Genomic DNA, 14193 nt, shown 5'->3' on the forward strand with positions numbered 1-14193 from the left:
GAGTCACCCAGGCTCTTCTTCCAGTGTAAAAACTGGAAAGCCACCATATGACCTCTGATCACATAAAACTACATTGATGGCTGATATCTCCGTCCCGCGATCCAATCAAGATTTTAAGATGTTTAATTGGTAGAGAAACGAGGGGGCAAAGCCTTCCTGATCAGAAGGATCGCAGACTGAAATCCTGCTAATCAGCGGGGCACGGGGTGAAAGGTCGAGTTTAGAACTCAACAGGGGGAGTCATAGGTTGACAACTGGATATGTAAACTGAAGATTAATTAGTATATTTCGCAATCATCTCTATCTCTCTTAAATTTCGACTTTTCGCTCTAATCTTCCGCATATTGGAGTTTGTTTTTGCCCCACACGCCCGAGTTAAAACATCTTGAATCTCGTGATTTTGCCCTACGGCCTCACCTAGCAAATTCACGACAATAAGATAGTCTCAATGTTGGGAACGTGATAATTACCGCGGTCACAAGCAAAACCGCTATGAAAAGAGGGTGCAAACTAGCATGCTTCCACTCCGCGACCCTGCCATTATGTATCTTAAATATTGTCTCGCGTCCCGCTAATCAACATAATTTTGTCTCACGCATGTGTTGATTTTTCACCCTATGACCTTATTACGTCTGAAATGTCGAATTTCTATTGTATTCCTATAAATTTAAATTCTAAAACTATTATGAACATTCTCAGTCTGTTCAGTTTTGTTCAAATGCGGAAGTACTTATAGGTTCTTTATCCTATTTTTGGTTGTTTTTAAGTCCCATAATACTTATTCCGTAATAGCCAACTGAGATAAAGAGCAACCTGTCTGATCATAGTCGCAAGAAACCAGACGGAATATACATGCGCGGTACAAGTAATTAGCATTTTTTCTGTTATTGTATCTGAAACAAAAAATGTACTTCGTCACGTTCGTCTTTGTGATAGATGCATTAATGGTAATATCTCAAAGTGTTTTAAAAGAACATGTTGGTATCACCAAGTGAATTAAGTTTCAATAAATATATTTAGATTATTTTGAATATTAATCCCCCTCTTAAGATACTTGTATGTAAACTTAAAAAAGTATCACCAAAAAGAGACCGTAAATTTATTTTTAAGGTAGATTTAAACGACAATAAAACAAATTAATGAGAAATAATGAAACATGAAAACACACAATCTATTGTAAACGTCTACAAGGATTTAGACTTTGACAAAAATAATTACATTTTAGGTCCTATCTATCATATTCTTTTAAAATGTATGTCTTATTTGTACTTAATTTGCTAAACCCGAGTGTTGACTTAAACTACAACACCCATATCTCCCGCACACACAAAAAAGAGAAACAATGTACAGGTGCAAATCGTTTCTTCATCGTTGTACGTTCTCACTTTGCAAAATTAAAACAACAAATTATTCATGAATGTCAATAGATACACATATAAAATCAAAATCAAAAGACATGTGATTATTTTACTCTTGTGTCTTTCCGTTATAAATCTTACATATTTGTATTTGAGAATTTCAAGCAAAGAATGAAGAGATATCTATCAAAAGCATGGATTTACATAAAATTCATCAAATGAATATAGCAAGTTTTCAAAGAGAAATATTTCAAGTCTTTTGACAGAAACAAGCTACCGACAAATAATTGCATATTGAAAATTCAAAATGTTTAAATATCCCTTACATACAATTTTAAAGATACGAATAGACATACTGCTGAATAAGCACAATTAAAGTTTGTAAAGAAGCTTGTTTCACAGAGTTATTATCGGTAACCAACAAGTTATAAATATAAGATACTATAGTTTTATTTCCCTTTAGATAGCTTTTCTATTTTGAATGATGCCTCGGTGAGCTTGTGGTTCAGATAGTCCAGTAATACCCTGTAATTCAAGCGTGATATGTTGTCGATATGGACTAGTAGGCTTTATACCAGTAACTTTGTCATCTTTCATATCATATTATTTTCCATTTTATATAATATTTCAGATAGACATTAACACTTATGTAGGCTTATTGGTATAGTTAAGTGTATCAAAATAAATATTCATGTACCGTATCGATATGTATAATTACCGTAAAGCTATAGGCCTGTCCCGCCCAAAAGAAAATCGTAGTGACTAACTGTAAAAGGACAGAACACTTAAGATGTAGTGTATCTTAGAGCATCTTGCAATAAAACATTTAGTAGTTTTAAATAATAATGGCCTGAAATGGGTATGTTAAAGAATTTGTCGAAGTTTGTAAACATGCATTAAAACTCAGATTGTCGCAACCACATCAACAAATCTACAACTCCTCATATGAAATAAAATCTGTAAAAAAGATCCTTTGGAAGCAAAGAATGTAACCAAGAAGAATAATAACAGACTCGGTTTGATTGAGTCTGTTCATGAGAGGTAATGAAATGTGCAACACCTCTCACGCCCCATAGCACCGGCTTAAGCGGAACTCTATTACACATATGTTGAATGGACTCCATGATCCCAAAGGACCAGAAAATATAACAACACTGAATCCATGTACGGACAGACTTTTTACAGCCGCCACACGGCACTTTAAGATTGCTGTTGTGATAGTTAATAAAATCAGTAAAAAGATCCTTTAGAAGCAAAGAATGCAACCAAGAAGAATAATAGCTGACTCGGTTTGATTAAGTCTGTTCATGAAAGGTAATGAAATGTGCAACATCTCACACGCCCCCTAGCACCGGCTTAAGCGGAACTCTATTACACATATGTCGAATGGACTCTATGATCCCAAAGGACCAGAAAATATAACAACACTGAATCGACTGAACACTGAAGTGCTTATTTCTCATAGGATATTAAATCTAATGTGATTTGGTAAGCGTCCTTTAAGATGGAGGGAACAATCAGCGAACTTCTCGAACGTAACACCTTATCACCTTCGTCATTGGGAACCCTTGTCCAGACATGTGCATAATGAAGGAAACCAGTGCTGACATTTCTTCGGTTGTCAATAGGCGCGGCTTCTTCTTTTCTGCAGACGAAGTCTTCTTTTTCAATCGGTCGTGTAGAGTACTGTTAGGAATGTCGAACTTTTTTGCAAACATTAGTACTTTTTGCTTCCGCTGCCTTACGACAGAAAGTACCTTATTCATGCATTCTGCTGTATAAATCCTGCCCTGCATGTTTCATGGTTTGAAGAGAGGTTTTTGTTTGTTTTGGGTTTAACGCCGTTTTTCAACAGTATTTCAGTCATGTAACGACGGGCAGTTAACCTAACCAGTTTTCCTGGATTCTGTATCAGTACAAACCTGTTCTCCGCAAGTAACTGCCAACTTCTCCACATGAATCAGAGGTGGAGCTCTACCTACTGAGCTAAGCGTGCGGGCTTAAAGAGAGTGAAAGAATGAAATAATAAAAGAAAAATACCAAATACTGATCAATATTATGATAAGTGCACTTTCAGTGTTCAACAAACCTTGTGAGGCAATTCATGTTCATATTAAGTTGTAGTATTGTACGAGTTGCCTCTCTTAGATTAAAATATTTGCGTAATCCTCCCATATTTTTTTTCTTTTTCAAATTTAATTATTCTGATGACATAATATCGCTTTTTATGGTAATCTGAAATTTAGCTGTCAATGTAAATTGCTATATTTACAAATATTACTATTTTTGAAAGGTTTCGTCTGCTTACCTCAGATTTACTAGGACCCCTTAAATTCAATTCCCGGGCGTCTGATTTAAAATATGACTTGCTTCGTATTTTATTCAATTCGCAATTTAGGCTCTAGATCATTGATATTTATGTTTAGCTGTATCAAAGTGCAGCAAAATGAAAACATTAACTACTGTTTATTTCTTGTTATCTTTTTTAAAAGGTCAATACGTGATTTATATCATGTTCGTAGTTCGTAGAAAAATATACATATTAAACGATAAAAATCTCATATTTGCAAACTAAATCATTTACTTACTATAATAATTGATTCTCTTAATAGGCACTATTTAACGTGGCGTTTTAATTACTAAGATAAAAATCTGAAAATCAAAGGTTGCAGATTGATTATATAGACTACCGGTAGTTAAACTATATATAGCAAGTGAATGAAGTATTGCCATGCAATACAAAGTCCCCTATTGGAAGGCACCTAATTTTCTCTACTGCAGTATAACATAATGAACTGATATATGGCAATGATGTATTAACAAAATTGTACTATATATACACTATGTTATAACAACACACTTGGATTAAAATGTGCATATATAAAACCCACGGTTGTTTTCATATTGAATTGTTTTGGCCGATTATAAAAAGTTATCATATAGGTTATTTATAGTACGAACAAAGGGAAATTAATCTTAAAAAGAAAACAATCTATATAATATAAGTCCACAAGAAACTCTCTACCTGTCATGTTGTACCACAGAAAAGTGGTCTCGATTTTTCTCTACGGCCATTAATAAAAAAGGTTACAATAAAATCTATTTATAGTAACAACAAAGGGACGTAATTCTAAAAACAAGGGTGCCTCATGTTGGTAAAAATTTGGTCCAAGTTACATCAGAGTCCCTCAATGCATGAAGAAGAAATGCTCCGGACAAAGTCATTCTTGAATATGACATTTGACCTCTAAATATGACCTTGACCTTAAACCTAGGGACCTGGTCCTTGTGCATGACAATCCGTCTTATGTTGGTGAACATTTGTGCCAAGTTACTTCAAAATCCCTCCATGTATGAAGAAGAAATGCTCCAGACAAAGTAATTCTTGCGTCAGACCTTTGGTCTCTAAGTGTGACCTTGAGATTAGACCTTGGGCCTGGGTTTTGTGCATGACATGTTGTCTCATCCTGGGGAATATTTGTGCCAACTGATATCTAAATCCTGTTTTGCATGACAAAGTTATAGACTGGACAGGAAAAAATCCTATTTACCTTTGATCTCAAAGTGTGACCTTGACCTTTAAGCTAGGTTATTGGGTGTTGCGCATGACACGTCATCTTATCATGGGAAACATTTATGCCAAGTAATATTGTAATCCCTTGATGGATGACAGAGTTCTGGATCGGACAGGAAAAAAACCTTATTGACTTTTGACCTCCAAATGTGACCTTGACCTTTAAGCTAGGGGTCCAGCTTTTGTGCATGACATGTCGTCTTATCATAGGGAACATTTGTGCTAAGTAATATTAAAATCCCTTCATGGATTGGAGAGTTATGGACCGGACAGGAAGAAAGCCCTGTTGACTTTTGACCTCCAATTGTGATCTTGACCTTTAAGCTAGGGATCGGGGTTTTGCGCATAACACGTCGTCTCATCATGGGAAAATTTGTGCCAAGTAATATTAAAATCCCTTCATGGATGGGAGAGTTATGGACTGGACTTGAAAAAAACTCTGTTGACCTTTGACTTCCGACTTTGACCTTGACCTTTGAGCTAGAGGTCGGGGTTTTGCGCATGACATGTCGTCTTATCATGGGAAACATTTGTGCCAAGTAATATTAAAATCCCTTCATGGATGACAGAGTTATGGACCGGACACAAAATTGCGGACGGACGGACGGAAGTACTCACGATATGATACTTAAGTGACTTTACAACGTTAAATATTTTAGCCACATAAACCCAAAATTTAGTCACATAAACCCACTTTCGGACACTTTTTAAAGTGACTGTTATATAAACAAAGAGTCCAAACCCTAACCTGCTAGACACTCAAGTACCAATTCGTTAGCCCGGACGGACGGACCGACGGACGGACGGACGGAATGACGGAAAGTCGCATTCCTGTAGTCCCCGAAACTGGTTTTCAATCAGTAGGGGACTAATAAAGATTAAATCTGAAGATTTAACTGCTAATGGCGTTATGCATTGAACGACTTGAAGTTTAATGTTTTGTGACAGATCAATGCAATACAAAACAAACAAATCAACATTTTATTGATTCAGCACATATTGTTTTCATTTAATAGAAACATTCGTTATATTAAAATTAACACGGATATTCAGTAATACAGATTTCTGTTCATAAATAGTTCTAGGGTCAGTTGTTGCTACATTAAGTGACAATTTTGTAAACGATTTTATAACTTAACTTCGATCTACTTTCAAATGAGCAACATTGTTTAATCATGTTTATTAGGCTTGCGATGGGAATAATACCCAAAGCGCCTATGAGCCTCGATTGTAGATTAAACTTTCAGATATAAATCATAATTATACGAATTGTTACAACAAAGATATTTGTCTGTTGAGACAATCATGTGGTGAAGTTTTCTTAAGATGTCCAGGTTATTAAGGTCCTACCAATTTTATTGCTAGATCAAGTACAAACTTTTAGGCCGAAAGGAATAAGGATATGGTGTTTAGCCATTTATATTCAATTTTTGTGTATTACTTGTCCAGTTTCATACATAAGAAGGACAGTATGAACCAGGGGCATATTCAAGTCCATGATACACAATCACAAATCTATGAAAAATACTCATTTGAAATTAAAACAATTGTTCAAGACTACCTTTACGAAAGAATAGATGATTTAGAACTCGTAAAACATCTATTGCTTACTGTTGGAGCAAAAGAGGTGTGACATAATTCAATGCCTTTCAAGAATATAATCTGTCAAACCAAGTCTGCTTTAAATGTAGCGTGGCATTCTATGCTTCCAAAGAATTCTTATAGCTGTGTTGCAGGTTAATGAAATTTCAGTATGTGTTATCAATTATGTGTAAACCCTACTAAATTTATAACAGATATAAAATGAAACAGGACAGTACGTAGCTTCCAGATGTGTAGCAGATTTTCAGCAAATAGGAATGGCTTAGAAAAATAAAACATTATTTATCAGCATAACTGAAGAAGACGTTCTCTGAGTATGTTACATGAATTTTTAGAAATCATTTATTGCCTGGCGCAGTAGAAGTAATTTCTGCATATTTGATAGACCAAGCAAATAGTTTAACAAATAAATTTTCGATGATGACATAAAGATTTGTCGGAAGCCAGACCAGTTGTCTCCAAATATAATTATCTTGAAACAGTCCATTAAAAATGCACGAACAAACACCTATCGGCAAGAAGATGTCAGCGTTTTGCTGCATTTGGAAGGCTTCATAGCGAACTATCATATCTTGAATAGAAGTATTTTAGTGTGCATAATTTAAAAGCAAGTTTTAAAACTTCAGTTAGTTAGGTCATAATTTTTTTTCCAGATATACAGGGACGGAGACACAGACACCAAAACAAGTTAATATTTCGAGATTTTGCTAGACATCAATTTTTTTGAAATGTCTGTTTTCTTCTGCTCCAACAGTAACCTGAAAATTACATACTATATATTATGTACATGATTATAATCATTTGTCATTTGGTCAGTAGGTTAACCATATTAAGACATTTTCTTGCTGAGTTTGCTTTAATCCTTTTTTCAATAGAATATGTCTAACAAGGGTTTAATTAAATACCTATCGAATATAAAATATAGGCAACGTTAACCCCCAAACCTCCCACCAAAAAAAAAAAAAACAAAAAAAAAAAAAAAAAAAAAAAAAACAAATAAATAAATAAATAAAATAAACTACTGACTGAATGGCTTATCAGTCAAGTGTCAAAACTACTTCCCAAGATCCAAGGGACTGAGAGTCAGTAGTTTTAATTATTGACCATCAAGCCATTCAGTTGATATTTTATTACATTAGAAATAAATGTCCTTGTTGTTTTTCTAGGGTTGAACTATAGACTGTTCAAAAATACAAATTATGGATAGGAAAGTTATAGAAGAAGTCATGTAGTAATACTCATTAAGCACAAGCCAACAATCTATCTAACTTACAGCATTTCTGACCACGAAAATAAAATCTGCAGTTGCAGTAACAAAGTTCAATAATGTTCAACCGGTAGAAGATTTAAAGTAACAGTTAAAGTAATATACAATAGGACAAAATATGTTGAATTTCTTTGAGCGCCAATTATTTGCAACATGAAAAACAGGTAAAACATTATTTATCAAGTCTTACCTTTAGAGGAAAATCAAGATAGTCACCAATAGAGATGCGCCAAAGATGGTAAATGCAAGTCTGTGAATCCCGGCAGATGAAGCTATTGCAAATATGATTGAAGTAATGTACATGTAGGATGAAAGAAATTTATGCTATGTAGCTATGAAACTAGTATTTACACGCCAGAAACACCGAGATTATACTATGCCAGTGCATATATGACTGTATTTTTGAACAGTAAATCAAATGCAATAGTGGCGAAATATTTTGCAACTAGAGCTGCTTTTGAGAAAAGCGCATGTCTCCCACAACTGCCTAATCATCTGAATAGTAAAAATGTACACTTCAGAAGTAAGTTTTAGGATGAAAGGTTCAGTGTTTAGTGAGTCTACGTGGACTAAGATGAATGGTTCAATAGTTTTTGGAGCAAGTTTTAGGATGAATGGTTCAGTATTTTTATGAGTCTAGGTGATAAAGATGAATGGCTTTTGGAGAAAGTTTTAGAATGAGTGGTTCAGCATTTTAATGAGTCTATGTGATTAACATGAATGGTTCAGTAATTATGGTAAAGGGTCATAATTCCGAAGATCCTATGCCGATTTGGCTAGTTATCGAATTTTACCGAGGACATATTGGCAAACACATTTTGTTCAAGTTTGTTGAAAATCGGATGAGAAATGTTCGACTAAGAGAGAGGAGCGGACAGGATATGTGACAGACAGACAGACAGACAGACAGGAGTAAATCAATATGTCTCCCACAACACTGCGTGGGGGAGACATACTACAACTGACCGTTAACTTTGTTAGTCCTAAAACCAGTTATATAAATATTCAATTGAATGAGTTAAATATTAATTATAATGTCCGTTTTACCGAAGCTAAAGTATCATTTTTTGAAGTGCGTCACAAAGTTATGAAGGACTATTATAACATACGTGCACATAACCCGTTTACATTCTTGAGGCCATCTTTACATGCACATTTTTCAGTTGTATCGCAATCTGCATTTGAAGTACATTCTGTCGCTGATTTGCAATTTTGACCAACGGCTAAAACAATCAACAAGCAATATATATATGGAGCACAACTTATAATAATATGGCAATTACCAGAAAAGGCATACAGTGTAACTTTAATAACTGCCAGGAAATAAATTAGCAAAGACAATAACGATTAATACTGTGTTCTACTTATAATGGAAAACGACAAGTGTTGTTCGACTTATTTTTTGTGTTGTAAAATAATTTTAAAATATTAACCTTTCGGAAAAGCTGTGTCTTCAGCCATAAATCCAGCTTTGCAAGCGCATAGTTTTCTGGCCTTGTTACTCTCCGCGTTTGGGGTTGTGCAAACAGATGATGCATTGCCACTTCCACATGCAGAACCAAGAGCTGAAAAATATTACACAGCTTAAAGTTTTGTTTCAAAATGAGAGGGATAGACAATGACATTGTCTGTCTTCGGTAGTACTCACATTAATATACAATTTAACTTATTTAATATTAATCCCACTGTACCTTTCAAGCACTTGTCGTTTTTATTGTAATAACCCGCTTTGCATGCACACACATTGCCGGAAGAAGGACATTCTTAATGTGGTAAACTGCATACTGTAGCCGCATTTGAGGCACTGCAGGTTACACCAATGACTGCAATTATAATAACAAATAAAACTTAAAAGCAAAATAATTTTGGTTACATTGTAACCCTACAAATTATATTATGTCGATTTGCTTCTGTTTTAAAATAACTCATTTGATTATTTTTTTTCTTAAGGAGATTGATTCTCTAGTATAAAAGACCCTTCTGTCTTAATGTTTTAGGTTGCAAACATTTCCCAAATTTACAATATTACTGTTAAAACATAATTATACACAGGAACCAGGAAGATGAATCATATTTATAACACAGAATTTGCATAAACAATTTCAATATTAAGTCCTGCGGACGAGTAGTTTTTGTGTAAATTAAGTAAACACTTGAATCCATTTTCCTACCTCCATGTAGACTGGTCTAGAATATTACCTAGGGTACCGGTCATTCACTCATCTAGATACAGCTCAAATTTGCGAAAAAAATGAACGGCTATAAAACACTTCTCTTCGATCATGTTTTGTCTGGTCACATGCTTTAAAAATATACATATTATTTAGGTGTCCTGGAACCGGAGTTTTACCCGTTTTTATCATAAAAACAATTGAATCGACAGGCTAAAATGTCAAAGGATGAAGTGCTAAAATATATTCAATACATCTGCCCTGCACTTCCCTGACATTTCTCAAAATGTTTTTTTATGATTTTTTTTTTTCGCACTGGTATCAACGCAAATTTGTTATATTTTCACATTTATTGTCCTCTTTCCATATCTGGTGTATCACAGATTTAATGATTCGGACACACATATTGTGCGGTATCTGCACAGCTATCTGCTAATATAAATCCTTCACTATATATTCTTTTAAATAACATTCTACCTGATTTTGGATTAGAATACTAAAAGAATACTTAAAGATGAAATAAAGATTTATAATATTGACAGAAAAAAACCCGAAACATACAAAATAATTAATCAGAACCCATGATTATTTTCTGTTCACTTTCATTCAACTCAGAACTGTGATTTAACCCATCGTTAATGGCATAACACATTAACCGGAAAGTTAGTAGAGGCAACTGAATAAACTAAATTGTGATGCAATTAATTTATTATAATTACGCAAACAAAGCTTATGACCCAATAGAAATAGCCACATTCGAAGAAAAATACGCTCCACAAAACGCAGCTTTGCAGCCGTGTATGTATATATGGCTGTCTAAACGCGTGAATTAACACACACATACATTGACAAAGTAAAACAAAAAGACAAACTAGAGAAATAACAGTTAAATTGAAATGCAGTAGTACTTCAGTATTTAAGTAATTTATTTGTTCCATTAGATAAATTTAGAGAGGAAAGCGTAACGTCTATCTGTAATAGAACTTAACAAAATCTTAAGATGTATCTCAAAATATGACACACTCGTAACTCGTTGTAATGACATCAAACTGGTATTTGGATTAATCAAATACAGTTCTGTAAAAGTTATTTCAATAACGGTCAATGTCAAAAACATCACTGGGAAGTTTAAACCGGTTTATGGTGCGCACCTAACCTCTCTTTAAACTTCACCATGTTTCTTAGTCCCAGGACAGTGTGCCCTTAACACGCAATGGTAAAAGAAGACATGCAAAGTTAAACAGAGAAATGCTCTTAATAACTTATATAACAAGCAGACCTAAAGAACAAAATGCATGAACTCAATGCCTTTGCAAAAGACAGAGCATCAACTAAAATAATATGCTGTAAAGATATTTTGTTCTTAACAGTGGTTATTATGCGGTAAAGTTTATCAGGGTATAATCGGACAGGGGGCTGGATTATTTGCCGACATGCCCTTGGGCAGTAATGGTGTTTGAATTGTTAAATACACCGGTCAAGTTCATAATAATAAAGTATGACAAAGCAGTCGCTAAAAATGTTATATCAATCACACAAAACAAATTGCATAAATACAATTAATCAATTTTCCAACGGAACATTTATACAAATATACATATATAAGACTTGGAAAGTAAAAAAATATTTCCTAAGTTTTTTCATTTTGATATGAACGCATACAAGTGACAGATTTACTGTATCACCTGAATTCGAGAGATACCCAATACGAGGTATTATGGACAGGATTTGTAAGAAAAGAAGTGGTTACAAATCTAAAATCGGCTACCCAAATCATTTTTACAAGTCATGTACCCGATATATTGATGGATACTAAAGATTTTGGTGGCTTATTCTCGGACACGAAGCTTCAAAAACTACTTGGCAACTGCCTTTAAAAACAAACAAAAAACCAATAAGTATAATTTTTAAACAAATTCAGTTGTGAGAAAAATTAAACAAATAATTTTAAAACCTGTTACATCAACGAAGACCATATACGTTAACTGGCCATGTAGTATTTTTGTTTCCGTTGAAGGGAATGACTACATAATAACAAACAGATTAGAATATGTTTACTAATAATGACGTGTAGAGTTGAAGCATTGTGGTATTATGCAGAAACTAAAATTTGAAATTAAGATACAAAGCAACAGTTCCCTAAATGATAAAAATATTAATGATAATAGTAAAGTCTAAATATACCACCTTTTCCAGTTCCTGTTGCAGCTCCTTGAGCATAAACAGTGATAAATAGTGCAAAGACCAGCAAACAATCTCTTGCAAAGTCCTGTAAAATACACAAATTCACGCATTTATTTGTAGATTAGAAGGAAATGACAAAATTATCAAACGTAGAACAGTACATGTCTTCTTATTAGTTGATAGTATAGCGGCACATGTGGTCATCTGATCAGAATAATTCAGTCTACACACAAGCAAAAATCGGCTTGACAAAGTAATTTGAAGTCTGAATAAATATATTACACTGATATACTCATTAAGTCGTAGTGTATAACCATTGTACGTCTTTTATACTTAATTTTGCAATATATTTCATACAATTTGTATTTCGTATTAAAACTGAAAGCTGAACATAAAAAGTATTTGTTATTAAATGATGCTCGTTTTCGATTGATTCATTTGTAAGAAAAAAACACTATAATATCAAAACAGCTAGGAAGTTTTAATCACTGTTAATCTTTATTCTTTGTATTTAAATATGTTTACAATAGCAATATGGCGCTCGTGAACAATATATATCACAATAATATGAATTACGTTTAGCCAGAAAAAGATTACAATTATTTTTAGATAGTTGTAATGTCTTCAACACTCTGATTTGAACTATTAAATTATTGACAGATTCTGTTCTACCTACACTGTAAAATAATGAGAAATAAGAAAAATATATTGAATATAGGTCGTACCATCTTTTATCCAGTGCGTTAATGTCCGCAATACCTGTTTAAGAAATATTTTGACATGTGATATTTTATCAATCACGTGATTTGGCCGCTAGCTAGCAAATGTTTGTTTTTATCGTTCCGGCATGCATGCCTTGATATGCATATCTTATCTGGACCTTGAAGTAGTGAAGTAAATCTTATTAAAATTGAGGTGTGCCTTATTTATCTAAATGTTTCGCCTTTTGTGGACCTAAGTTTAAGGAGTAAATGTATATCTGCACATTCGGGCAAAACATTTTCCGCAAAGCAGAATCTGATTTATAACTGATTTTTAGAAGGAATAAGAAAAGATTTAGAAAAATATATATGGGCCTACGTCTAAAACATTTTCTATCAAATGATCAATTGTAACAATATGCCCGTGTACACACTTTGACCTGTTAATTAGTATAGCTCCTAATATGTGGCTATTTTAAGAATAATACTTGGAATTACTTAGAACACAAACAAATGTAATGTTACGATTTGTCTTTACAAGAATAGTAACGTGCTAATTTATCTTTAGTCTAAACTTGTTTTAGCTCGATTGTGATGACAGCCTCGAGCTTATAGGAACCACTCTCGAGTCCGCTTCTTGGAAAAACCAGTACTGGTGTCATATAAGAAGTCTTGGTCGTGGTCCCAGTGAGACTCGAACCCACGACCCCTGGATTGAGCGGTCCAAACATTATCCATTAGACCACCGCTCAGTTTATCTTTATCACTAAGGCTGCCAGTTATTCCTTGTATCATTTGTTTCCGTTTGCCGGACCAAGGTTTTACTCATATGTAATACGAAAATATGACGAAATGTCATGCCGTTATTCCCTACCAGATGAAATATGCCAATTTAAAGCAGTCCAGATATAATGAGTCCAAGTTTTTCTTCCTTTCCCCGTCCTGCTTCTGAAACACTGCTGCTTTTTAGTATGTATATGTAGTAGTGTGTCGAAATCTACATGCACCTTCCTCATGCTAGATACAAATGACAGCGTTAGAGTTTTAGATAAATAAAAGTGTCGCTGAAAGAAGCAAGAAAGAGTTCATTTTGGGGAGTTGTAGCTAATGAAGCGCAAATTTCTTCCATAAAACACCTCTTTTAATTTTACTAAAGTAGATGTAAACTTCTTGATGACAAGGTAATGGTTTTGATTTTGTAAAATACGGTCAGAAAAATTTGGCGTGGCGTTGTTCTAAGCTTTGCCAGTAAGGTATTTATCATGTGATTGATTGCCCAAGTAGTAATTTGTCAACAAGTTGGACAGATACTGAAATCTCTGGCACTCTGGGTGTT

General features: G+C 34.0%; 2 long non-coding RNA genes across 2 annotated transcripts; both read right to left on the reverse strand.

Annotated features, from left to right (window-relative positions):
* Window positions 1–5431: 5431 nt before the first annotated feature.
* Window positions 5432–9026, reverse strand: LOC123536197 (uncharacterized). Its single transcript, XR_008368182.1, has 3 exons — window positions 8911–9026; window positions 7992–8073; window positions 5432–7292 (listed from the first exon to the last, which is right to left on the reverse strand). It is a non-coding gene; the product is annotated as an uncharacterized LOC123536197 (long non-coding RNA).
* A 208-nt stretch (window positions 9027–9234) lies between these two features.
* On the reverse strand, window positions 9235–12933 carry LOC128550167 (uncharacterized). The gene is made up of 4 exons (XR_008368151.1): window positions 12882–12933; window positions 12160–12241; window positions 9493–9624; window positions 9235–9366 (listed from the first exon to the last, which is right to left on the reverse strand). It is a non-coding gene; the product is annotated as an uncharacterized LOC128550167 (long non-coding RNA).
* Between the last annotated feature and the right edge of the window lie 1260 nt (window positions 12934–14193).

Source organism: Mercenaria mercenaria, chromosome 17 (assembly GCF_021730395.1).
Source record: "Mercenaria mercenaria strain notata chromosome 17, MADL_Memer_1, whole genome shotgun sequence".
Lineage (NCBI taxonomy): Eukaryota > Metazoa > Mollusca > Bivalvia > Venerida > Veneridae > Mercenaria > Mercenaria mercenaria.